Source organism: Delphinus delphis, chromosome 6 (genome assembly GCF_949987515.2).
Source record: "Delphinus delphis chromosome 6, mDelDel1.2, whole genome shotgun sequence".
In the NCBI taxonomy this organism is placed as follows: domain Eukaryota; kingdom Metazoa; phylum Chordata; class Mammalia; order Artiodactyla; family Delphinidae; genus Delphinus; species Delphinus delphis.
In genome coordinates, this window is record NC_082688.1 from 59,304,780 (window position 1) to 59,330,454 (window position 25,675).

Sequence of the window (25,675 nt, forward strand, 5' to 3'; positions counted from 1 at the left end):
ATGTTAACTGCGTATCTTTGAACTTTATTTGTCCCTAAACTCTGTAATCTCTGTGAAAATGAAATAAAGTATATTTGCCTGCCATCAATTACTTCTGTATGTTTTCTGTGTCTTCATGGATTTTCTTCCTTTAAGTATAATTTATCTTCAGTGACAGACACCTTCATGAATTAAGGTTTGTGTAACCTGTGCTGTATTTCACAGATAAACTCATTATTTAGCTATTTAAAACGGCTAGTACAGGATCAGACCCATTACTGCTATGTAAACTCTTTGGACCAATCTTCAAGACATTCTTCAGTGTTTCACTCACCTTTGTCCTTCCTGCTTTAATTATCCCACAGTGATTAGTAATGTAGTAAAAGTGAAAATCACCTAATTAGCTTTTTATTAGCACACACTCTATATTTTATCATCTTTGGCTACCTCAGACAGGCAACAACGTCAAAAGAATAACAGCTCTGATACAAATCCCAGGCTCTCCAAACATATCAAAATAAATCAGTATCATTTTTATTTAATTTCAAGGATTAATCTATAAACCCCCAATTTTTCTCAGATTTCTCACTATTATAAAGATTTGAAAAATAATAATTGTTAAAAACATCACTTTAGTTTGCATCTGCTAATCCCAAACTCCCAATCCATCCTTCCCCCACTCCCCCTCGGCAACTACAAGTCTGTTCTCTATATCCGTGATCCTGTTTCTGTTTCATAGATAAGTTTGTTTGTGTCATTTTTTAGATTCCACATATAAGTAATATCATATGGTATTTGTCTTTCTCTTTCTGACTTAGTTCACTTAGTATGATAATCTCTAGGTCCATCCATGTTGCTGCAAATGGGTGGATAAACAAGGTCCTACTGTATAGCACAGGGAGCTATATTCAATACCTTGTGATAAACCGTAATAGAAAAGAATATGTAAAAGAATGCAGATATGTATAACTGAATCACTTTGCTGTACAGCAGAAACTAACACAACATTGTAAATCAACTATACTTCAATAAAATAATTTAAAAAATAAAATAGAAACATCATTTTATATGGCTTGCTTTTGCACTTCCATTGAGTTATGAGTTACTCTGAAGTCAATGAACTGGCTTGGAATAAAAACCCAGAGATTAAAAAAGAAACAGTCTAAATTTGACATGTGCATATTGAAACTATTGAACTTTCCATTTGAAAATAATCATTTAATTCCATTATGTTTCATTACATCTCTCAAATATTTCAACTATTACGGAGGAAATTGAATGTATTTAAATCAAGATGATAACTTGGAGAGGAAACACATATTCAACTCACAAAAGATGCATAATAGGACAATATAATCTGTGGTAAACACACACATATTTATATAACTGACTCAGAATTTTAAGGGAGAAATAATACCGTTTTTAATACTATCATTCTTATCAGACACAAAACACTAGTACGTGGTGCACTGCTGTGTGCACTGCTGTGTTCTGTCAAAACTTTCATACTTATATCTATATGTATCTATAACTATCTCTCTATATATTAATCACAAGGCAAATAAAATCTTAATGAAGTTCATACAATAATACTTTGCAGTCAAGCCTTCAGGCTGTATTTATCATGGTGTTTACATGTTTATTCAATTTATTAGACAATATTTTGGAAGCAACTAAATATATTTTAATAATAATTTTATTTGAATGCCAAAAGGTTAGCCAATATCCTGAGGCGTTTTTTTTTTTTTTTAAGGTGATTTTTTTTTTAACATCTTTTTTGGAGTATAATTGTTTTACAATGGTGTGCTAGTTTCTGCTTTATAACAAAGTGAATCAGCTATACATATACATATATCCCCATATCTCCTCCGTCTTGTGTCTCCCTCCCACCCTCCCTATCCCACCCCTCTAGGTGGTCACAAAGCACCGAGCTCATCTCCCTGTGCTATGTGGCTGCTTCCCACTAGCTATCCATTTTACTCTGAGTTTTTTAATGATTGTGTGGAATATTTACTCTGCAGACTTTTGGTTCACTCCATAATATATAATGGAAATAAATTATAATACATGTAAGGTTAAAATCAAATATTAATTTTGTTATGCTTTTGGATATTTCAAAATTATGGCCACCTGATTTTGGCATGTGAAACTTACAGTGAACAATGCATAAATACATATATTAACTTTATGAAATACTACAAATTGCTTATATGTAGCTACATTATATTATTAAATAATCATAAATATCAGCGTCTTCATATTTATATATAAATTTTACAACAAAAAATTTAACATATACACAGAGCATTTACTATCTTAATGAAAAGCTATCCAGCTAACTATCTTAAGCACACAAGATAATATTATAGAACAATATCTTTAATACCTGGAGATCATTAAATGTGAAGGTTCAAACAATACAGCTTTTATTGAAACCAAAGGAAAATATCTTATCAACCAGGCTAAGGCAACTATTTCTTAGATAGGACACAAAATCATACAAAAAGTAATCACACAAGAAATAAACCTAAGAAACTAGAATAAATTAAAATGAAGAACTTCTATTCATCAAGAGACATCAACAGGAGATGAAAAATTCCACCAAATGGTTTCATATACAATATAAATATCCAGTGGTGTGCTAGTAAATGTTTAACACCTAGTACTCCAGAAGAAAAGTCCTATTTTTTTAGTGTTTGCCAATATATGTGGTGTAAATACTTCTACCATGGTGCTTTTAAAACTACTAAGCAGCTCTCAAAATTCTTGACACTTCAACAGTAGGCTCTTACGAATCAGGTTAAGGCACCCTAGCATATCAGTGTATATATACAGCAAAGGATTCAATACCCATATGTATATGATAAAAAAAAGGATAAATAACATAATTTTAAAAGGATAGATAATAGATAATATGACAAATAGTTTTAAAAAATAAGTTTTTAGTACCACTAATCTTCAGGACATTCAAATTAAAATATCCCTATATACACAACAAAGTGGCTAAAAGAGAAGGATGAAAAATCCCAGTGTTACTGAGTATCTAGAGCAACTGAACTCTAACATCCTGCTGTTGAAACCTGAAATAACCACTTTGGTAAAACGTCACTCTCTCCTGAAGCAGAACATATGCACAGCCTATATGCCCAACAAAATATATACACATATTCCCTAAAAGACATGTTCCAGATATCCATATGACTATTACTCATAAGAGCCAAACTCCAGAAGCTATCCACATGCTTATAAATGGGAGAAAGGACCATAATTTGGTATATTCACACAGTTGCCTACTACACAGTAATGAGAAGGAGTGATTTACCACAGCATATAATCTTACAAATGTAACTTTGAGCAAAAGAAGCAAAGCAGTACCTATCATATGTTTTCATTTGTAAAACGTGATTAAGTAGGCAAAGTAATCTATCTTCCTAGAATTCAAGATAGTGTTTATGTTCTGTGGGTATAGTTACTAGAAAACAGCAATTAAGGTGGGGGCTACAATGTACTCTAATTTTTATCTTTTTTTTTTTTTTATTTATGTGAGTGCTGGTTATATGGGTGTGTTCATTTTGTGACAATTCACTGAGACTGTGCACTTAAGCTATGAGCAATTTTCTCTGTGTATGTTTATATAAAAATATTAAAAAGACAGGAGATGACATAAATTTAAAAAATATTTTGTACCATTTTATAAAATGAAATGATTTGTAGGTTTATTTATATATATTTGTAAAATATAAGTTACAAATTAAAAAAATAACTTCTCAAGGATAAAATTATTGTTCTATGCATATCCAAATAACATTTTATAAAATGTCTTCCATTTTCAGCAGAATCCTTCTGGAAGGGCAGAGGGATTTTCCCTTGATTCTATGTGACACTTGTTTTTCATAATCTTACATTGTTTCTAAAAATATCACCAAAGGGAACACATTAGAGTGCCCAGAGGTGGTTGCCTACAGTCTCTTAAAACAACTTCTTCAAGATACATTTCAATAGTGCTGAATTACCAGATAAAGAGGAGACGGAGTCAATTGCCTCTGTGTTTCCAAAGATATCGTTCCCCCCAGATATGAAATGAATGATACAAATGCCCATATTATCTGTATTTTATATGTCAATTACAAGCTAAATCTTTATCATGTTTACTATTAAGGAACAGATAAACACTGAAAATCCTTTTACTAAAATAACCCAATCAGTTTCACAACACAGACTTATGTTTACTTATATTCTGTAGTAATCAATTATAAATGTAATCCATATTCACATTTTTAACACGTTATTGAATGCATTAACCACAGAAATTAACAAATAAATAACACCCCCCCAAATCACCTTAGAAGTTACTGGTGATTTCTTATCATCTCTATTTCCATACTTACATATTTTACTTTCAACTCTCTAAAGCTCCAACATCAAGTTTTAATAGAAGAACCCAATTCTGATAAATCCTGACAGGTTATAATTTTATAAGTTTTACTTTCAATAACTCATTGCCTTATTCATTGGCATCAAATAGACCTCGCTATAAATATATTTAATATATAAAATTGTCATTCATATCCAAAGAAATTTTGTCCATGGTATAAATCTTTACCTTCCTGAATGATGCTTCAAATTCACTTAGAAACCTATCAAAGGCTACATCAAATGACTATATTACTATAATCTACTCAAGAACATAAACATTAGATAGAAAATATCACATAGTTTCTTCAGAATTTCCATGAAAGTAAGGTAAAGTATCAAGCTACTTATGCAAATTCCCTTTACTGTTATTAATCAAGCAGGGGTAATAGAGAAAAACTATAAAATTTAGTATATTAATTATAATCTTACCATAGGCTCACAGGTTAGGAATTCAAAGAAAAAGTTCACCACCCTGAGACCTAAAAAAGTACAACCAAAAACATTTTGTATTAGTATGGGTATTGCATTTTAATTCAAGATCATAAAATGTTAAATAGTGATTCAATATCATGAAAAATTTTATTTTATGTACAATTAGTGTACATATAACTTGACAATTTTGACTACATTTGTCTGAAATAGCATTACTGTTACTCAGCTCACATCACTATTGTGATTTGAAATTAATTACTCTAATTTCAGCTCTTTAATGAAGGCATGACAAACAAGCAGAGAAAATTTGTCTCTTTTGCTTCTTGTGGAACTATGGGTGAGGGACACATTTGCAAGCAAAATGTATTTTGCATATATTATTTTAAAAAGCCTTCTCAGTTAGACTCAGTTAACAGTGTCAAATACACACACGCACACACACACACACACACGTTACTGTGTACAAATGTGATTAGCATACCATAATCCAACTGATCTCTTTGCTTTAATCAGTGGGTAATATATATCTCTCCATGACTATAAATATTCTCTATCATCATTTTAAAGATCATGTAGTATTCCATAGTTCATTGTAGTATTCCAATAGCACTTTATGAAACTGGTTATTATTACTGTCATTAAATCAAGACATTTGATTACCATCACATGTGATCATATTTAGTAGTTAACGTGCTTTGCAAGAGTTTTATCATTTTGATGCTGTGGTAACTTGCTCATCAACACACATTTATTACGCCCTTGAATTTGCTTCCTTCGAGGTAGATACTGTTCTATATGAACAAAATAAGGAAACTGAAGATTTCATTTCTACCCTCAATGAAGAAATTAGTAGCATTTATGAGCCCTTTAGAAAACTCATGAATGACTGGTATATACGCAGGTGCTCTACTGTGTAATGTGTTACAAGTTCATAGAAGATAGAAAACTGACATCCATTATGTAAATTCCTTATGAGTGGTGTTGCTTTGGAGGATACGTTTTTCTCAGATTTCTATTCATTAAATCTTTTCTACTACAAATGAAGGAAACATTATATAACATAGTTTATCTGACAAAGGAATGCTATTTAATTCTTAGGAGGCATTATCATATGTGGAAATGATTTTGACAGTAATAGGAACCACCTGAGTGAAATAAAATGTTTCTAACATTCTTCTGATCAAATGTTAGTGGAAAACAAACTATTACTATCACTGAAGTATAAATATTCACATTAAAATGTATTGTTCTTATTCTGCAAATTGAAATGCATGTGCGGAGTTAAATCTTCCATAATGAATGCTCAGACTTTCTTGGTCAAAGTCACCGAACCAAGAGGTGGCAGAGACTCGACTGTACTCTGAGTATCTGATTCTCAATCCACTTGTGTTTCACTCCAGTTACTGGCCATGGCCCCAGGTCTCCGTGTTCCCAAGTGGTTACACTGCTTACTAGCCCTCCATAGATGTCTCTGCTTCCCATCCCTTTTACTAATCCGAATGCACATGGACTAACCTTGCCAGTGTCCCAGGCTCACTATTCTACTGCTTTCTGCTTTCATTTTCCCTATGGGAGCAAGGAAGGAGAAGATCTACTTCCTACTGATGTTGGTTGAAAGGGAAGTCTTTCCCAAGAATCTAGTGTGATCTGAATGCTTACACTTCAGAAAGTCAATCAAGGAATTATAGTGACTTGCCCCCAGTGTTCCCCTCTTTTATCAAGAGGTGCATCAATTTAAATTTGGGGCAAATGTTAAATTAAGTGTTAGAATCAATATTCAGTATTGCCATCGTGGAATGAACTCCTTGGATACACTAACTGAAATTTTTAATGGTTATTACCATTTTATTATTACAGATTTAAAGTCGAGCTTTAAGATTTGACATTATAATACAGAAACAATGATTTCTTTTAGCACTATCAGATGCTAGATTATTCCTGCAGGCACTGTGTTGCATATTTGCAATATAAATTGACATTTTCAACTGAATAATAGAATTTCAACATAAAAAGCACATAAGGTTATTTATGTTCTCCAGTTACACATAGAATGCTTATCTGTATCTGAATGTGAATACTCAGTAACAGTAAATCCAAAGGACATCCTTGTTTGTATTACTGACATTGTTATACTGATTAGATATGTTGGACACTCAGACTTGAAGTCACTGCTTATGTTTAAATTCAGGGATTCTAGAAATGACATTAAATGCATTTGGCTAGTTGTTTCTCAAACCGAAGGCCAAGCCAGGGAGGTGATTTTAGGCATATAAGAAAGCCAAAGCAGAAATATGGCCCACCTCAACTTTAATCTACCTTTTTCGATGATTTACATGGCCTGATTCAGGCAAGAATACTGAGTACTGGGATATACTTAAAGAGGAAAGAGGCCATTTTAACATGATATGAATGAGATAAATATTTTTAGGGGAGAGATTTGTGGTGAAGGATCAGTTATTAAACTGTCAATGACATTGGCACTGACAATGTGGTCCTTAGGGTGGTCCTTGATGCATTTCAGGAAATTTTATTTCAGGTAATAAGATTCTAGCTAAATGAATTTGATCAGGTATACTTCTTTCATTTGTGCTACTTATCTTTGGAGGAATAACCACTCAGAAAGATCTTATGCTGAGCCAAGTAAGCAAACTTCAGGGAAAAAAAAAAAAAAAGAGAGAGATTGGTAATTCTGGAAGTCTAATATCCTAAACCTATGATATTCAAGGAGGAATCCTTCACAGTAATGTCTATATAACTGTCAAATTACTGCAGAAATCTTAAAAAGTTGTACTTGAATTAGTATTTCTATAGATTACAGCTATTAATTAATGGATTTATTGGATATGTGGCTGTTTGGAAAAATTCATGGAATTGGCATTTCAGATGGTGATTTCTCTGATGTTAACACAGTTTGGAGTACTTTATTTCTTCTTGGCTCAATTTTGCTGAAAAATTCAATTTTTAAAGGGAATGACAAAAGATTGAATTTTTAAATGATTTGGAAACCTAAAAATTGTGAAGTTATTTTAAATAATTATAAATAATTTTAAATAATTGCAAATTATTTTAAAGACAGTATGGTGGGTTTAGAAAAATAATATTTAGTTAGCAATGGATAAATAGTACAATGCTAAGATTTCTATACTTTATTTCATATATCTTCAATTGGCATTCACAAAAGTCTCTTGTATTTCCATTAATACTCACAAAAAGTGAGATTATTTTCCACATTTTCAGTTAAAAAAATGGAAGCTAACAGTTGCCAGAATATACTCCAAAATGTCTTATCACTAATACATTGTGAAGTCAAAATTCAACTCAAGCTGAATTAAGTTCAGGATCTCAATTAAGCCATATGCCATAAATAGCACTTACTAAAAATAAGCAATATGTAAAGCACTGGTTTAAGTATTTTGTATGTATCAACTAATTTAATTCCCACAACTGTATCTAAACTTTACCCATGAAAAAAACTTGAGCTGTGAGAAAGTTATTGTGTAAATGTACTATTACACAAGTTGTTTTTTGTTGTTGCTGTTTTTGGTTTTAACCCAGAGACCCTGGTATCAAACTGTTCTGTGAACCATTACACAACCCAGATTCCACATTCTATTTTACTATTGTGCAATATTTCTTGCAAGTGGTATTTTGATGAATATATATATATATATATATATATATAAAATTAGATTCAGGGGTCATGTAATTACACATTTATTATATGTCTACTATCCCCTTAGTTGATCCTTTAAAGTATCGATAGTAGTTAACATTGATTGAATATCTACTATGCGTCAGGAAGTATGTTAAGTGCCTTAGGTTCAACTCATTTAATCCTTAGAACAATCCTACCAGGTTATTATGATTACTGTTCTTATATAGATAAGACAATTGATTAGAGAGGTTAATAAACGTGCCCAAGAGCATAGAGGTAGAAATGGTACCGCTGAATTTCAAACACAAACTCTCTTACTCTATTCATTACATGCAGCAAAGAAATTCTGATTCTTTTAATGAAGAGGAGGTGTGAAATAAATTAAGGGTTTCCATTTTATTCTATTTAGAATGAAATAAAAATTCAACTTCATAAAGCAGAGATATAACTACACTCTCAATTTATTTTAAATGAATGTACAAAAATAATAAACAAATTAAATCATTCCAGTCTTACAACTCCAACATATTATGACTAATTTTAGATAGAGACAGCTCCATAGTGCCTAGCTCATTAAATGCTAAACTGAAACTATACATTATTTTCTGCCAATAAATTTTAGAATACATGAGATTTTACAAAATATGCAAGTTTTATGTAATATATACATAATTTTGGTATAAGTTATCAGAAATGCTTTCTTAGAAAACCAGATAGCCTTCTATACATTTAGAAAATTGCAAATACTATGTTTATTAAAAAAAAAAAAAACAGACTTTGAACTCTTGCTTCTTTCAAGACTGTCAAGCTTATCATCTCAGAAACATAATTCTTATTATAATTGCAGACTACATGTATGGGGGAAAAAAGTAGACTGTTTCAATGGAACCTGGCATATTGTAAATCCTCAATAAATAACTAATAAACACCTAAAGAAATAATTCAATGCTTCAATAAAGAAATAATTGCTGACAGGCCCTTAGGAAGAAAACTACCCTGTATTTAGGTGTTAGATTTTTACCTTAGCTCAGTAACATCCAGACTTTCTCAATGTCTTATTTAATACCTAAATCATTTCTTTCAAAGCAGATCTTAAATTCTGGGAAAGCTGGAGGGACAGGCAGTGATAAGTTTCGGAACTATCAACTCATCCCATAATTAGGTAATTTGTATATCTGTAAATCTGTTGCTCAACTATAACTATGAACAACACATATAACTATATTAGTTCAGTAATTCATTTATCTATTTAATAAATATTTTTTGAGCAACTGTGTGTCAGTCACTAGTATTCTAGAATGTGAGGTTAAAGTGATGAACAAGACAAACACGGTCCGATCTCATAACTTTTATTTATTTATTTTTGCGGTACGCAGGCCTCTCACTGTAACGGCCTCTCCCATTGCGGAGCACAGGCTCCGGACGCGCAGGCTCAGTGGCCATGGCTCACGGGCCTAGCCGCCCCGCAGCATGTGGGATCCTCCCAGACCGGGGCACGAACCTGCATCCCCTGCATCGGCAGGCGGACCCTCAACAATTGCGCCACCAGGAAAGCCCCGATCTCATAACTTTTATATCCTGGTTACAAATATGATATTTAATGATTTTATATTTGATTGCCACTATCAAAAGGCACTACAAATGCTGCCCTAACACTCTAAACTCTTTCATAAGGATTGTTCTTCAGGTGTTCCAAACCCTAGCTTAATATATTTTAATAAGTTCAAATGGATTTAACACTATGACGGAAAGTTCCAGTTATCCCCCAATATCCATCTTTCCCTGTTTTTAGCGAAAGAACTGCTGATTTTTAGCTAGGTTCATGTCTACTTGGAAAAAGATTCTTAGTCTTGGTGCCATAAGACTAAGCTCTGGCAAAAGCATGTATGTGCAAGCAGAGTGAGCAACTTCTAGGAAGTGCCACTGAATGTAGAGAGTACGCCCATCTTTGTCTCCTTTTCTCGTTAATTCTCTAGCTAGAATGCAGCATTAATGCCTGGAGCTCCAACGGCAGTTTTGTTTGTTTGTTTGTTTTTTGTTATTGTTGTCGTTAATCATGAGAGGCTACACTCCTCTTTCTGCTCCCTTAAACTCTACTCTGTTACAAGTAGAGTAATAAGACGGGAGGAGACTGGATCCTGGACAGGGTATGTCATCTCAGGCTTGGATGGATGACCATTTAAATGCGAATGAGAAATGCTACAGACACAGAAAGCAGATTAGTGGTTTTCAGGGACTGAAGGGTGAGCAGAATGTGAATGGCGGCCAGTAGGTACAGGTTTTCTTTTTGGCTCATGAAAACATTATAAAATTTAGAGAGTGGTGCTGTTTACACAATGCTGAATACACTAAATCCAATGTACTGTACACTTTAAAAGGTTATACGAAAAAAGAATTTTATAGTATGGGAATTACATCTCAAAAAAGCTATTATAAAAAAACTTGTGCCTTATATCACCTTATTAGTTTAATATGATCGTAAAGAATTTGGATACATTTTACTGTGACAGAAAACTAATTGTACAGCATATTCTTTGGAGACTCAAATTTGTCTGAATCTATTAGTTTCCTACTGTGCATTAACATGTTTGTATATATTAGAGAAAATGGAAATGACAAGAGATGGCGATCTTTCTTCCACGGTTTAAAATCTACTGAGGAAAGATGTTATTCATGAATTAACTGACAGCACAAACCATTAATCTCCCAGGGCTTTTGTGAGGATTTCATTATATAATTGGAAGTTATTTGAAAACTGCTATATAACAAAAGGCATGACTAGGAAAAAAAAAAAAGTTGCCAAAATACATTATAGGCTGGAATTTGTCTTTTAGCCTGTTGGTAGTGGTGCCTTTGATATCTTTATAACTGAATGGATATCTGGTTTGAAATTGTGCTTACAAAAAACCAAAATGTTAAAATCTCTAAATAAAGTTTTATCTTTGTTAAAAAGGTATAAAACGAAAGTAATGATTACAAATATTTCTGGTGTCAAATAGATATAGAAACAACATTAAGCAATCCATTTTTGGAGTGGGAATTTACATGTTTTAAACTAAAATGTATAGATCCTTACATTTAATATTTTGACTCTTAGATATCATTATCCTTAAACATGCCACTCCAAATTATTCAAAACATTAACATTTTATTAAAAATGTTTGTTGTGCTCATATGATTGGCAACAATAACTTCCAACTATAAATGGGTATATTATAAGGAGATTCTCCAAACCCTTTTTCATGGGTGGTATTGTCATGTTATACTTTTTCTAAGTTGCCATTCAGCCACATTAATAAAGTTTCAAAAATAATAATGCTCATGATAAAAGCTGTTGTGTTATAGATACCTACACATTTGAGAAGAAATTAAAATTGTAAATGATAATTTCCATCATAATATCATGATCTTTTCATTACTGGAGTTGGTTATACTGGGAAATCTGTAAGAACCTGTGAAAGTTCACAGGATTGGTTTAACCTTTATGGAAATTATTTGGTAGCTATAGCAACATTTATTTTCATCTCACTTCAACTGTTGCAAGAGGTCAGATAAGCTTTGGAGCTTCAGTTCAGCAGCTGCCATCATGACTGTTAGATCGTTTTCCCTCCCTATTCTCAAAGTACAGAGCTGTATTTGGACCGCATAGTCCCTTTCTAGCTTACTCTACATATTGGCTACTTGAATAACCCCCTGGAAAATACCCAGTATTCCTTATTCTTTTCCTTTTACCATTTTCTTGGCAATTACCAACACAGAGATAAAAGTGAGGTATATAGCAGTACCTCTCAAACTTAAAAGCCCATACCTCTTAAACGCACATACAAATCATTTGGGATTCTTAATAAACTATAGATTCTCATTGATAGTTCTGGACTTGTTAGAAATGCAGCATCTCAGGCCCTGTCCTGGAATTATGGACCAGATTCTTCATTTTAACAATATCAGCAAGGTTTTTTAAGCCATGTGTTCTTTACCTCTAAGATGGGGTAGTCGTAGATCATGTACCCCACAACCTCTGTCTCCTCTTTAATCTCCCTTCCACTCTAATCCTCCCCACCTCAATTAGATGATGTTCCATAAAATCCTCTCTTCTAAGCTTTGAAAAAGAAAGCTGCTATACCTAAATGTTTGCTTCCTATTTTGCTATTCCACCACACAACTAGCCCTATGCATTGCTCATGTTTCATCATCATTATCATTTCTTAACAGTTACCTACCCATGGCATTCCTAATAGCCGCAAAAGTGAAATATTTCCAATCCCCCCCCTTTTCTGTATCTACTTCTCTCTCCTGCTATGACATAATTTGCTTATACATTTTTAAGTGGATTAAAGTTATTCATGTTAACAACTTCAATTTTCCTATCTCCATTTAAATAATGTATCTTCATCTATTCCTAATATATTACTTCATTTCCAAGAAAGGACTCTCTCTCCTTCTTGTATTCTTGTTTTCATCTTCTCTTGCCTGTCCTAAAGACATCTTTTATGCTTTTTCTAATGACAATCAATTTCCCATTCTCCATTTGATCATTCCTTTCAGCCTATAATGTCAAGCTTTACCTTTCCTGGAGAACTTTGCCCTTGATCTGCCTACCTCTTCAAGCTTCTATCTTTTATTTTTCTTTTGGGTGGGCAGTCTACACTTACTTTTTATACCTAACAATATGTTGTTTACCCTAATAACTATAATGGCACTCTTTATTGAGCATCTCCAATAGTGCCAAAACATCAAATCACATTCTTCTTAATGTCATCATCAACCTCAAATAATTCACAGCCCGTGTACTTGTTGACTACTTCCTTCTTGAAATTCTCTTATGCCAGGGATTCCGTCACTGCCTTCTTATTTTTTAGTTTTAGTTTTCTTTTTTAATATTCTGATGATTACAGCTTGTGGGTTTTGCTTTGCTTTTTTCTCCTTCCCAGTATCTTTAAATATAGGCAGACTTGCAGCATGTCTACCCTCAGCACCAAGCACAAGGCCCAGGGGCATAGCTGTGCTCGGGGATTTTTGAATGAATACGTGAATCAGTGTATGACTATATTTTGTGATCCTCTCCTATGTCTACATCTTCCATATCCGAAATTACCCTCATACATATGGCTTAAGTTACCATCATCTCTATGGGGAATATTTCCAAATAAGTATTTCTAGACCTGCCTGTACTCCCCAGTTCAAGTGTTATTTCCCAACTTCGTGCTAGATGTTTCTACTTACCTGCTGCACAATTACCCTGAAGTCAAAATACCCAGAACAAAATTAAAACCCACTCTACTTGTTGCTGTTGCCAAAACCCACTCTACTCTCTGCCTTCTCGCTGTTACTGACACTTCTAACTTGTCATTTTTTTCAACTTCATTGAGATACAATTGACATGTAATATTATGTAACTCTAAGTTGTAAAATGTGTTGAATTGAAACACTTTTGTGACACAGTGAGGGTACCACTATAGCCTTAGTTAACACCTCATCATATCACAAAATTGCCATTCCTTTTTGTGGTAAGATCATTTAAGATCTACTCTCTTAGCAATTTTCAAGTGTATAATACAGTATTGTTAACTATAATTACAATGCCATGCATTAGATCCCCATAACTTATTCACTTTCTAACTGCAAGTCTGTATTCACTGACTGACATGTCACTATTTCCCCTACACTGCAAGCCCCTGCTAATCGCCACTCTACCCTTTATTTCTATGAGTTCAGCTTTTTAGACTCTACATGTAAGTGATATTGTAGAGTATTTGTCTTTCTCTGATTTATTTTACTTAGAATAATGTTCTCAAGGCCCATCTGGGTTGTCACAAATGGCAGGATTTCCTTCTTTCTCATGCCTGAATAATATTCCATTATACAGATATAAATAAATCTTTATCCATTCATCCATTGATGGACATTCAGGTTGTTTCCATATATTGGCTATTATGAATAATGCCACAATGAAAATGGAAGTTCAGATGTCTCTTCAAGATCCTGTTTTCATTTTTTTTTAAATATATAAACCCAAAAGTGGAATTGCTGGATAGTAATTGTAATTTTTTTGAGGATCCTCCGTACTATTTTCCATAGCATTTGTACCAATTTACATTCTCATCAATAGGGCAAAAGGGTTCCTTTTTCTCAACATCTTCACCAACACTTGTAATCTCCTGTCTTTTTGAGTGTAGCTATTCTAACAGGTATGAGGAGATATCTCATTGCAGTTTTGATTTGCATTTTCCTGATGATTAGTGATGTTGAGCATCTTTTCATGGGTCTATTGTCCATTTTTACGTCTTTCTTGGAAAAAATACCCATTTTTTAAATCAGATTTTTTCTGTTTTTGTTATTGAGTTGTATAAATTCTTTATATATATATATAAAATATTAAACCCTTCTCAGGTATATGGTTTGCAAATATTTTCTCCCATTCCGTAGGTTACCTTTTCATTTTGTTGATTGTTTCTTTTCTGTGCAGAAACTTTTTAGTTTGATGTAGTGCCATTTATTTATTTTTGCCTTTGTTGCTTGTGCTTTTGGTCTCATGTTTGAAAAATAGTTGTCAAAATCAGTGTCAAGGCGCTTTGTAGTGAACAAAAGGGAAGAATTCAGATATGTTTTGTTAGGAGGTTATTAGCATGGAAAAGCTGAAGGCGGGTTAACCAGAAGCAGGGCACCCTATGTGACTGATTGGGGAGCAGTTTTGGCTTTCTCTGGTTGGTTTTGAGTTGGAAGGAGGAGACAAAAATTAAGAAAGTTGGTAGTCACTCTCTTGAAAATATCCTGAAAGTCCTGGACTTTCCTAACCACTCTGAGCAAATTGATGCAGAGGTTGTGGTTTGGATTCCTAGGCTTGTTGGTCAGAGTTCTAGTGTCACATATGGTCTGGTTGTTGTCCATTTGTTTATTTGTTTATTATCTCATTCTTCCCCTCCAATCACAGGGGAGTTCCTCAATTTAGCTACTAAGCTGAGCCATTTATAACATACTAATGAATATTTGTTAATACAACAAAAATATAATTGGCATAATGGCAATTATTATGTGGTTACAAATATATAATAAAGTTGTAATTTTTATGAATTGAGTTTTATGTACCAAAGTATATTATTTTTAATATTGAAAATATTTTTATTGAACATTCTTATTTCTTCTAGTAGTCAACTGCTCAATATGAAACTTATTTACACTGTATTAAAGATAATTTAGTTAGTGTCAAGACATAAGTTTATTTCCCATGATTCTATGAGGTAAAATATCTTTCTTTCAACTACTTAAATAGTAGGTTTCTTTATTTCTCAAATAGAAAAACTCATGAATATTTGCATACTTCTCTACTCTTTCTACTATGTAGGCTGGGCATTATTAAATAAAAGAGATTTAGCCAGATACCATGCAACGATTTAGCCCTGAATCCATTTGTAGGCTATCCTGACAACTGCCTATCAAAAACAGAGGGAAAAAAAGATATTTTTCTTTAATATGATTCCTATAATCTCTTATTTCACTAGCATAGCAGATGTATTATACTGCCCAGTTACTGCAGTTCTTCTCAAACTTCAGAGTATATCAGAATGGCTGAAGGGCTTGGTTGTACACAGATATCTGGACCCTGCTTCCAGAGTTTCTGATTCAGTAGGTGGTGACTAGAGTCCCAAATATTGAATTTCTAATAAGATCCTAGGGGATGCTGCTGCTGCTGATAGAGCACCCTACTTTGAGAACCACTGAGTCAATACTTACTAACAGAATCACACTTATCTGGTCTTGCCCTCTTAAGGTTCTCAATCTAATAAAGACTCTGTTTTAAGAATAAGTTTACACAAGCGAATAAAAACAGAAGGACACAAATAAATTGGTTAGTAAAATAGAAACATGCCCATGTAAGTTATTTACATTTTTAATAATCAAATCTGGCTAAAATTTATAAAATAAAACCCAAATGGAAGTAAAACCCAGTTGACTAAGTGCATCATACCAATCACTTACTCTAGGGTACTTATAATGTTTCTTTCTTTTTTTAGTTACAAATTAGAATTATGCATCAAACACTGTTCCATAATCTGTTTTTATCACAGTGCAGTCTATCACAATCATGTTCTGTTCTGTTACAGTGTGAGTTCCACATGGGCAGGGATCTTTGCTCCCTTTGTTGATAGATGCCAAGTTCTTAGAACAGAGCCTAACACGTAGAAGTTGTTCCTAAATGTTTGCACGTGTCTCACTATTTCTTTTGGTTAAGAGGAAAGATATGAATGGTTTTACAGCTTTAGATTGGTATAACCAAATGACCTCCAGAAAGACTGGACCAGTCTCTCCTCCCACCAGCCCTGTGTGCTTGTGCTTATTTCCCTCCCTCCTAAACACTCCTGTATCTATCTGCCAGTAGTAACATTTACTGCTACATGTGTTTACCATATGTTGTTTTTCAAATTTTAACATCTCTAAAATCAGGATGCATACCCAATGGAATAATTTAGCTTTTTTTTTCCTTTTGTAGAGCTCTATAAAATAATGATTTGTCTTTATAATCCATGGCGTTTTAGCAAAAAATATAAATCCAGTGACACATAAAGCCTAGCGCTGCATTCGTGAACACTAGTCATAATTACTTCAAAAGCTATCTAATGCTATTAAACATTTTGAAAGATCACTGGAACACTATGTGCTGAATGTCACAGATTGCTGATTAACTTCATAAGAAGTATCCTGCTTTCCATGTGCTTACTGAGGAATCAGAAACAAGAGGACCTGTCTTAATTACTACAAATCAGTACTACTTGTCTTGTATTTAAAAGAGACAGAAGAGAAACAGAACATGTCACCAGATTTAGATTAACAAAAACCTTTCATAAAGGAAACATGTATTAAGAAATAAAAGAAAACGTGAATACAGATGCAACCAAAACCCTGTAATTTTTCCATGGGAAAAAATGTATAAAATCTTTAAGAGAATCTTACTGAATGTATCTGCCATATGCTATAGCATGCTGGTTTGACTCTCAAATATTAAAATAACATACCAGATAAAACTATTGTATATTTTTTCACTATTACATAATTTTCAACATTTAAAATCTTTTGAAGCAAATATTTCTCCAATTACTTAGAAATAAAAAGGATGAAATGGTGTGATGGCTTCATAATGAATATGCATCAGAATGGTCAACTTTATCAGCAATATATACAAAGATATTAAAATTGGATAAAATTTTTGCCACAAAGCTGAAAATATCTTATTTGAATGCAATATTAAATTATTTCCTAAGTTGCAGTTTCTCCAAATGGGGATACAAAGAGTTCATACCTCATTACAAGGACTAACCAATATAATATATGCAAAATGTGTAGGAAAGTTGGGGCTCATAACAAGTATTCAACAAATATCAACTATGACAATGACATGGACAATTAAAATATTTAGAAAATAAATCTATGCAGCTACTCTAAGGTTTAATTTCTATTTTCACTTTTACTTCTATAATTAACAGGATTCATAGCAGTAGTGGTAGAATTGCCCACCTTCATAAACATGAATATAGAAAAAAATATTAGCTTCCTTTTCAATGCTGGGGAAGGGGGAAGGAATGCAAATATGTATATATATATATCAAAGATTATACCTATATTCACTTCTGCAAAGGTTTGACTACTCAGAAATTTTTCTCATTGAGAAAAGGGAAACAGAGTTTTGTTATTTTTGCTTGGATTTCAACAGTCCATTAGAGACTCATGTGAGAGAATATGGTGAGACTGGGGTTTGAGGCAAGAGGGAGTGCTTCTGAAGGAAATGTTGAGAATATGGGAGGGAATCACTGCAGATTACAAGAAGGTTGAAGTACAAATGCCAAGTGATTGAACATGGGGGCATTCCCAGAAAGCACCCGCAAGAGCTAAGGGAGTTCTCCTAAGAAAGGAGAGAATCCTCTGTCCTGAAAGTCAGACCTAGGGGAGAACCAAAGTAAAGACCATTGAGGAAGTTTAGTCATTTTCCACCTGATCATTAGTCTTTGTTGGAGTGAGAATCTCCAGTCATTCAATTGTCACCTGGAGAGATTGTTTCTTCTTTAACACAGCACCCTACCCACTGACTGTGCAGGAGGAGTGACACCTTTCATGACTTAGTTCAGTACTTTGTTCATTACTCCCAAAAAGCATCTACTTCCTAAAGACCTGCGACTTGAGTAAAGGTGGTTGTAGTCCTGGCTATCTATTGGCATAGTAGTATAGGATAGGACTGCTGCATCTGTACATGAACAATGGAAGGTAGGTAATAATGTTATTATAATACTATAGTATTTCTGTGCATTAAAGCTGTCAATTCGGTAGGAATCAATTTAGAATACAAAGGATGAACACTTGATAATCTAGAGCAAAAAAATAAAAATGAACATTCGAAAGTAAATAGAGACATTTCCTTAGATACAAATGTTAAGAGTGTTTTGTCGATTCTCAAGATGGGCTATATAATGGAGTTAATGAAAAACACCACTCCGATTAGCTCCATTGTAAAAGATTTTGCTCTTAGGAGTATGTGAGTAATCCCATGAGCATACACATCCTTTGCAGGAGTCTGTGTTTAACTAGGGAAAAAATATTTGTACTTAAGAATAACTATAACATATATATTTATGTATGTGCAAAGGAACACACATGTGTACATTATTTATCATTGTACTTTAGTTAAATAGGTATTAATTAATATAGATATTGTTTATTCTAAGGCTTGGTCAAATGCCAAGTTTAAAATACAAGCAATATTAAAGGTATCTTTAGTGAATACTTTCTCAGCAGAGAGACCAGATAAAATAGACAGCATGCCAACAAAATAATTCCTGAATAATTCTTCTCTGAGTGTTCTACATGTTAGACATGTATTATACATAAACACCTTTAGATATCAATAAAATATTCAGAGGTACCCCTGCTATTTCCTTAATGATCCTTGAAGAGATGATATCATACTGTATTATTGTCCATTGTTCACTTTATAGAAAACCTTATTTTTTTCCTACTTAGGTCAATTGTTACTGTTAATACACAGAAATATATATTAAAACACCACCAGCACTTCATATATCATTTGTGATGTTAGCCACATTTTCCTAAGACTAGCAAAACGTACAAAAAATGATTGACTGCTAATTTTCTTTCATGATACATTGACAAACCAAAAGTTGAAATCATATAGTATAGGATATGGTTAAATATTAAAGACTTTATTGTGTGCACTAGTCCATATTCTTCAAACCAGGATCTAAACTGATGAATAGGATTATGTATATGAATTGGACAGTGAATTGAATTATTATTAGCTTAATCCATTCTAAATATTTAGCTATAAAGAAATATAAAACACATTATGCCCTCAATTTAAAATGTCATTCAGAATTATAAATTAGCATATATGATATTATTTACAATCACGGAGGTCAGTATACAAAATTAATCATAATGAAATTGGTATCCATTGTTTTGGCAAGATTATTCTGCTATGAAAAACGTGGATGGATTGGGATTGACATATATACACTAATATGTATAGAATGGATAACTAATAAGAACCTGCTGTATAAAAAAATACATAAAATAAAATTCAGAAACAAAAAACTGGATAGATCAGAGAAAGAGAATGCCTCAGACTGAGAAAGTAAGTAATCAGCAGGAATGGAGATGCAATGACTTCTCTCAAAGATGCTGTAGGTGAGAAGCTCCCAATGGTCTCTGAAAAACTATTATTAGAAGTGAGGTGACAGAAAAAAGTCGTCAACACCTGCCTAGTCTTTAACACTGACGGAGGTGGGGGAAGGGCAAGGAGGAAGATCAAAATCATAGTTAAAAGCAAAAAGTGCGCAAAGAGAAGATACGAACACATATAACCTCCCCCATTGCAGAGTATCAGCCCGTCTAAGTGGGAAAGGGGAAAAGCCATAACTCTGAACAAAGTTAAAAATATTTGTTGCTATAGTATATAATGGCATATTAATTATACTGAACGAAGAACATTTTATATGTAAAAGTGACTAAAAAGTCTTGGGCCCTGGCTTAAATTCCATTTAGCAGTAAAGAACTAGTCCCACAGATTAATCATAACAGAAAAGGAAACAAAACATACTAAAGTTGCTTTAAGATGATATCCCTTGAGTACGGGCTATTCATGATGATTACAGAAATAATTCATGCTTAGAGAACTACTCAAGAGGGAAAATATTACAGAGTTGCAAAAACTAAATTAGGGGAGAATTCTATAAAGCTAGGGAAAGTCAACAGAGTCAAGTATAGCAGAAAAGTCAAGAAATAAGGACAGTAAAAAAAGGTTACGGGTTTGTGGGGAAAAAAGTTGTTACTGATGATGATGCAGATTTTTGTTCAACAGTGCAAATGGGGAGGAGAGACAGGTGGACAAGAAATAGAGGCAATAGAAATACATATATTTGAAAATGTTGGCAGTAAAATATGGAAATAATAGAATATTTAAAGAATGGACTATGCCAAATACTAAATTAGTAGCATTGATAAAAGAATGCAAATCCTTCCCTAATTTCCCTTACTATTCAAACTAATAGTTTTTGTTGTATCATATTTTTCATTATTCCTGCTATTCATATAAAGGTTAAATGCAAAAAAAAAGTGTCTAGATTAAAGACCTTTTTCCTACAAACAAATATATATTCAGGACTTTGGGATTTCAGCAACTCTAAAGAAATTTCAACGGGCTTTCTTAGAAATCAGATTTTATGGAAGCTTATTCTGATCATCTACAAGATAATTCATTTTTGCCATCTTAAGTTCTATTCGTCAGAAAATGTGTGAGATGTTAAAAGTTTATTGTTTTATGCCAATAAGTTTGGGTGATTTATTGCACAGAAATAAGAGAACTAATATAAAGCAGATGGAGAGGTAAGCAATCAAAAACTACAACACAATGTGAAAACTACCATAATGGTGCAATGGGAAAAGAGAAATAAGAAACCAACTCTGCCAAGAAGAATCAGGGAGGTGGCATCTGGATTGGATAGAAGTTGAAAAGAAAAATAGGAACCATTCCAGGTGTAGAAATGGAAAAAGGCTTTCTAGGTAGAAAAATCACATGTAAAAGGGTATGGCAATCTGAGGAAGTAGTGTGATTGGAAAATGACAAGAAGTTTGTTGTACTGGTTGCTGACATGCAGGTGGAGCCTGGCAAGAAGATTTGAAAAAGTGTCCCACAGTTCACGCATTTTTGTAAATGACTAAGCATGTGCAAGAGGTAAAATTCTCAAATTGATTACTTGGTTCCAGGAAATACATTTCCTCTCAACCATACATATTTTCTCCAGCACACATTTCTTTGTCTAAGAACATATTTCCAAAGACTCTTTGATTTCCCTTCGGTAAAATCCCCTCATAGAAAAACCCTTTGCATTCCAGGAGAGCTACATTCCTTTGGCACAGCTTAGATTTTTTGATCTAATGCTTAAACAGCACATCCTATGAACTAGCATATTTCTCAGTGCTTTGAACATATGAACTCATTCAATCTTCATAAAAAACATGCAAGTTAGATATTGTTAGTATTGTCATTTTACAGATAGAAAACTGAGATGTGGATAGGTTAACTGATGTGCCAAGATTCCCCAGCTAGTGCGTAGTGGAGCTTGGATTCCTACCTAGGCAACTGGCCCCTGTATTATACTGCCTCTCTGTTACACTGAGATTTCAGCAAAGAACACCTGATCTATGTCATTTTCACAAATGAACTTCTCCATGAGTACTCAAATTTTCCATGTTGAAATAACACATTTTACACAGTTTCCTAAATGTGTTTCATGAAATATTAATCCTAGGAGATATTTGGTGGGAAATGGTCAAATAAGTCTGGAGAACCCTGGTCACCATGATATTTTCTTGGAGGTGTACAACAGATGTTCATATTTTTAAAGCTCTGAAAATTCCTACAAAAACAGTCTGTTTAATTATTTTAAGAAAGTATTATGACATATTTCATTCTGTTATTTTCAACTGTTTTCAATCTTATTTGGGGTTATTATGCTTCTAATTGCTCTTAACACCTCACTGAACGACTCTTTGAGAAGTGTTAATCAAGGATGAAATAACTGAATCTTTTACTCATTAAAAATAGGCTTAACCACTACAAACACTACTCTACAAGGAAAAGCATCCACACTAAGGATGCATTCTGGCTCTGAAAAATCACATTTATCATGGAGGTAGTTACAACTGACAAAATTCTTTCACCAGCAAACAGAACTTCCTCACTCTCCCTTTTGCTAATGGAGATTCCCTTATTTTATTTCTTCACTTCTTATTCCTAAGCCCTATAATAAATCTCATCCCGTGATTAGTCCTGAACCTCTTCCCTGCTTTAGGCCCTTCCCAAGCACTGTGCCTCACTCACATCTCAACCTCCTTCTGATAGTCAGAGGACTGGAAGCAAAAGTGGAAAGTGTAGTCATAGAATCTTGAGATGAAGTAAAAATTAAGATGAACCTAAGCATCTTTTAGTTTAATCTTTACCCAGGTAAAAATGAAATCACGGAAACTTACAAGAGGTTAAATGATTTTGAAGTCAAGAGCAGTCATCCCTGAAAATATAGATTCCTTAAACTATAACTTGCTTAATAAATAATATCCTGTAACCCGCCTTCACTGACTAATTGTTTTGCAAATTGCATACACTCCAAGCTTCACCTAGCTTAGACAAAACATCACAAGAATACTTTAACTGCCTCCTGTAGATAACAACACTTCGGACATGATGGATCACTAAAGCAATGGATCACTGCTTAAGTTGTTTTTCAGGAACAGGGAGCTAGTCTTGCACAGTTCAAACCAGTCAATACCAGTCAATACCAGAGACCACTCAACTGAACCTGCATGAATGTTCGTTGGATGACTTTTTGACCTCAGAGGGCCAAACACTCCACCCTCAGATCATGTCAACGCCACCATTTTCTGAACACGTATCCCATGAAGAAGCATATATCAGATACACCCGAGGAGAACACAGATTACTTCACCTTCTCCTTGCCACCAACCATCTTTCCCCACACCTCAGGCAAGCCTGCTTCTTTATCCCACAGATGTCCCAAGCCCCTCACCTTTGGGAAGACAGATTGGAGACTTGTTTCTCCATCTCCTTGCTGGGCTGCCTTGTGAATAAACCCTTTCTCTGCTGCAAACCTTGGTATCTCAGAGTTTAGCTGGCTGTGCATCAGGCAAACAGACCTGGTTTGGTAACAAAGTGCCTAGGGTCATAGATACAATAAGAAATTGACCTTGTTTGGAAGCAGTCATTTTCTGATTGCTGATTCAGTACCCAAGTGGTCTATGTTATAAGCAATAGAGAAGAGGAAGGGAGATAAAATGGTATTCTGCCTCTTGTGCGGGACTGTGCAGTTCACCTAAGCCCAATGGCAACTCCACTGTTAGGACTTGTACTATTAATGTTCTCACCACTCTCCCAACACCAAGAGCCTCACAACTAAAGTCCCTGCTTCCACCATGGCACAGGCATGCAAGGATAGGAGTAGAGGGTTACTGATTAAAAAATGGGTCTCTTGGGCTTCCCTGGTGGCGCAGTGGTTGAGAGTCTGCCTGCTGATGCAGGGAACATGGGTTCGTGCCCCGGTCCAGGAGGATCCCACATGCCACGGAGTGGCTGAGCCTGTGAGCCGTGGCCGCTGAGCCTGCGCATCCGGAGCCTGTGCTCCGCAACAGGAGGGGTCACAACAGTGAGAGGCCCGCGTACCAGAAAAAAAAAAAAAAAAAAAAAAAAAATGGGTCTCTTTACCACACCGAAGAGCTGAATTAAAGCCCTTCTTCATCCTCTTGGCCAAAATTCCCTGTATAGTTACACAACCTGCACTACTGTACATGGTAGGAGGAAGAAAAAGGGGAAATGAGGGAGAGGAGTATGAGAGGGGCATAAGAGGAAAGAGAGGACAGAGGGAGGGGAAAGCCTGGTCTTTACTATTTTCTCTATCCTGAACTCATAATTAGAAAACACAAAACCTCACTGAGTTCTTCCATTCTCTTTTGAGTTTGGTGAGCATCTTTATGGCTGTTACTTTGAGCTCCTGATCTGGTAAATTGCTTATCTCCATGACATTTCTTTCTTTTTCTGACGTTTTTTCTTTTTCTTTCGTTTGGAAGGTATTCTTTTGTCTCCTCATTTTGCCTAACTCTTTGTGTTTGTTTCTAGGTATCAGGTAGATCAGCTATGTCTCCCAGTCTTGAAAGAGTGACCTTATGTAGAAGGTGTCCTGTGGGGTCCACTGGTGCAACCACTGGTCAGCAGAGCCAGGTCCTCCGGGGGTATCCTCTGTGTGGACTGCATGTGCCCTCCTGTTGTGAATGCGTCACTGCTGCAGGTGCACTGGAAGACAGGGTTGGACCCTCAGACTACTGGCTGTAAGGCCCACCATGACTGCTGTGGGCACACTGGTAGTCAGGGCCACCTTGTGGCCTGCCTATGGCTCAACCACAACTACTGTGGGTGTGCTGGTAGATGGACTGGCCCCCATCCTGCTTGTCTGTGAGGCCTGGCTACAACTCCTGTGAGCACTCTGGTGGGTGGTTCTTTCCCCCCAGTCAGAGCCACTTTGGAGGGGCATCAGTGTCAGCCAGGGCCTCCTGCCAAGTGGGGCAGTGTGGAAGTCTGCTTTGGAGGGGTGCAGTGTTAGCCAAGTTGAAGAGTGAAAGAAATGTCACCTGCCAGCACTGGGCCAGTGAGGTTGAAAGAGAGTACAAAAATAAAAAATAAAAAATGGTGCCCACCAGTGCTTCCGTCCCCAGAGGAAGTTCTACCGGATCCCTCCCCCTCTGGCACACACCCTGAAGTTAGTCAGTAAATCTCCTTCTTCCATGACCCAGCTGCTTTTCAAGCTTCTACCTCTGCATTGAGACTCAGAGTGAGTGAGTTTGTGTGCAAGCCCTTCAAGAGCAGAGTCGCAAGAAGGGCTTCCCAAAGCAGCCCTCCAGACCTCCCAGACATGAGTCCCCTCGTTTTCAAAGACACATGGTATGGTGGCTTATCTTCCCAGTGCACGTCCCCTGGGCTGGAGAGCGCAATGTGGGGCTTGGATCCCTCACTGCTCAGGGGGGCTTCTGTGGTTTTAACATCCCTCCGCAGTTCTGAGTGTCCTGCATCTCTGCCCTTTTTACCTGTCTGCATGTGGCTTTTTTTCTTTATGTTTGTAGAAA

At 34.9% G+C, this 25,675-nt stretch overlaps 1 protein-coding gene across 6 annotated transcripts in view; it reads right to left on the minus strand.

Annotated features, from left to right (window-relative positions):
• The window catches only part of PTPRD (protein tyrosine phosphatase receptor type D), a 2,140,681-nt gene that overhangs the window by 1,169,470 nt on the left and 945,536 nt on the right, over positions 1 to 25,675 (minus strand). For all 6 annotated transcript variants that reach the window (XM_060014745.1, XM_060014746.1, XM_060014743.1 and 3 more), the window contains one exon: positions 4,825 to 4,874. The gene's annotated coding sequence lies outside the window, so the exon portion shown is untranslated. The remainder of the gene's footprint in view (positions 1 to 4,824; positions 4,875 to 25,675) is intronic.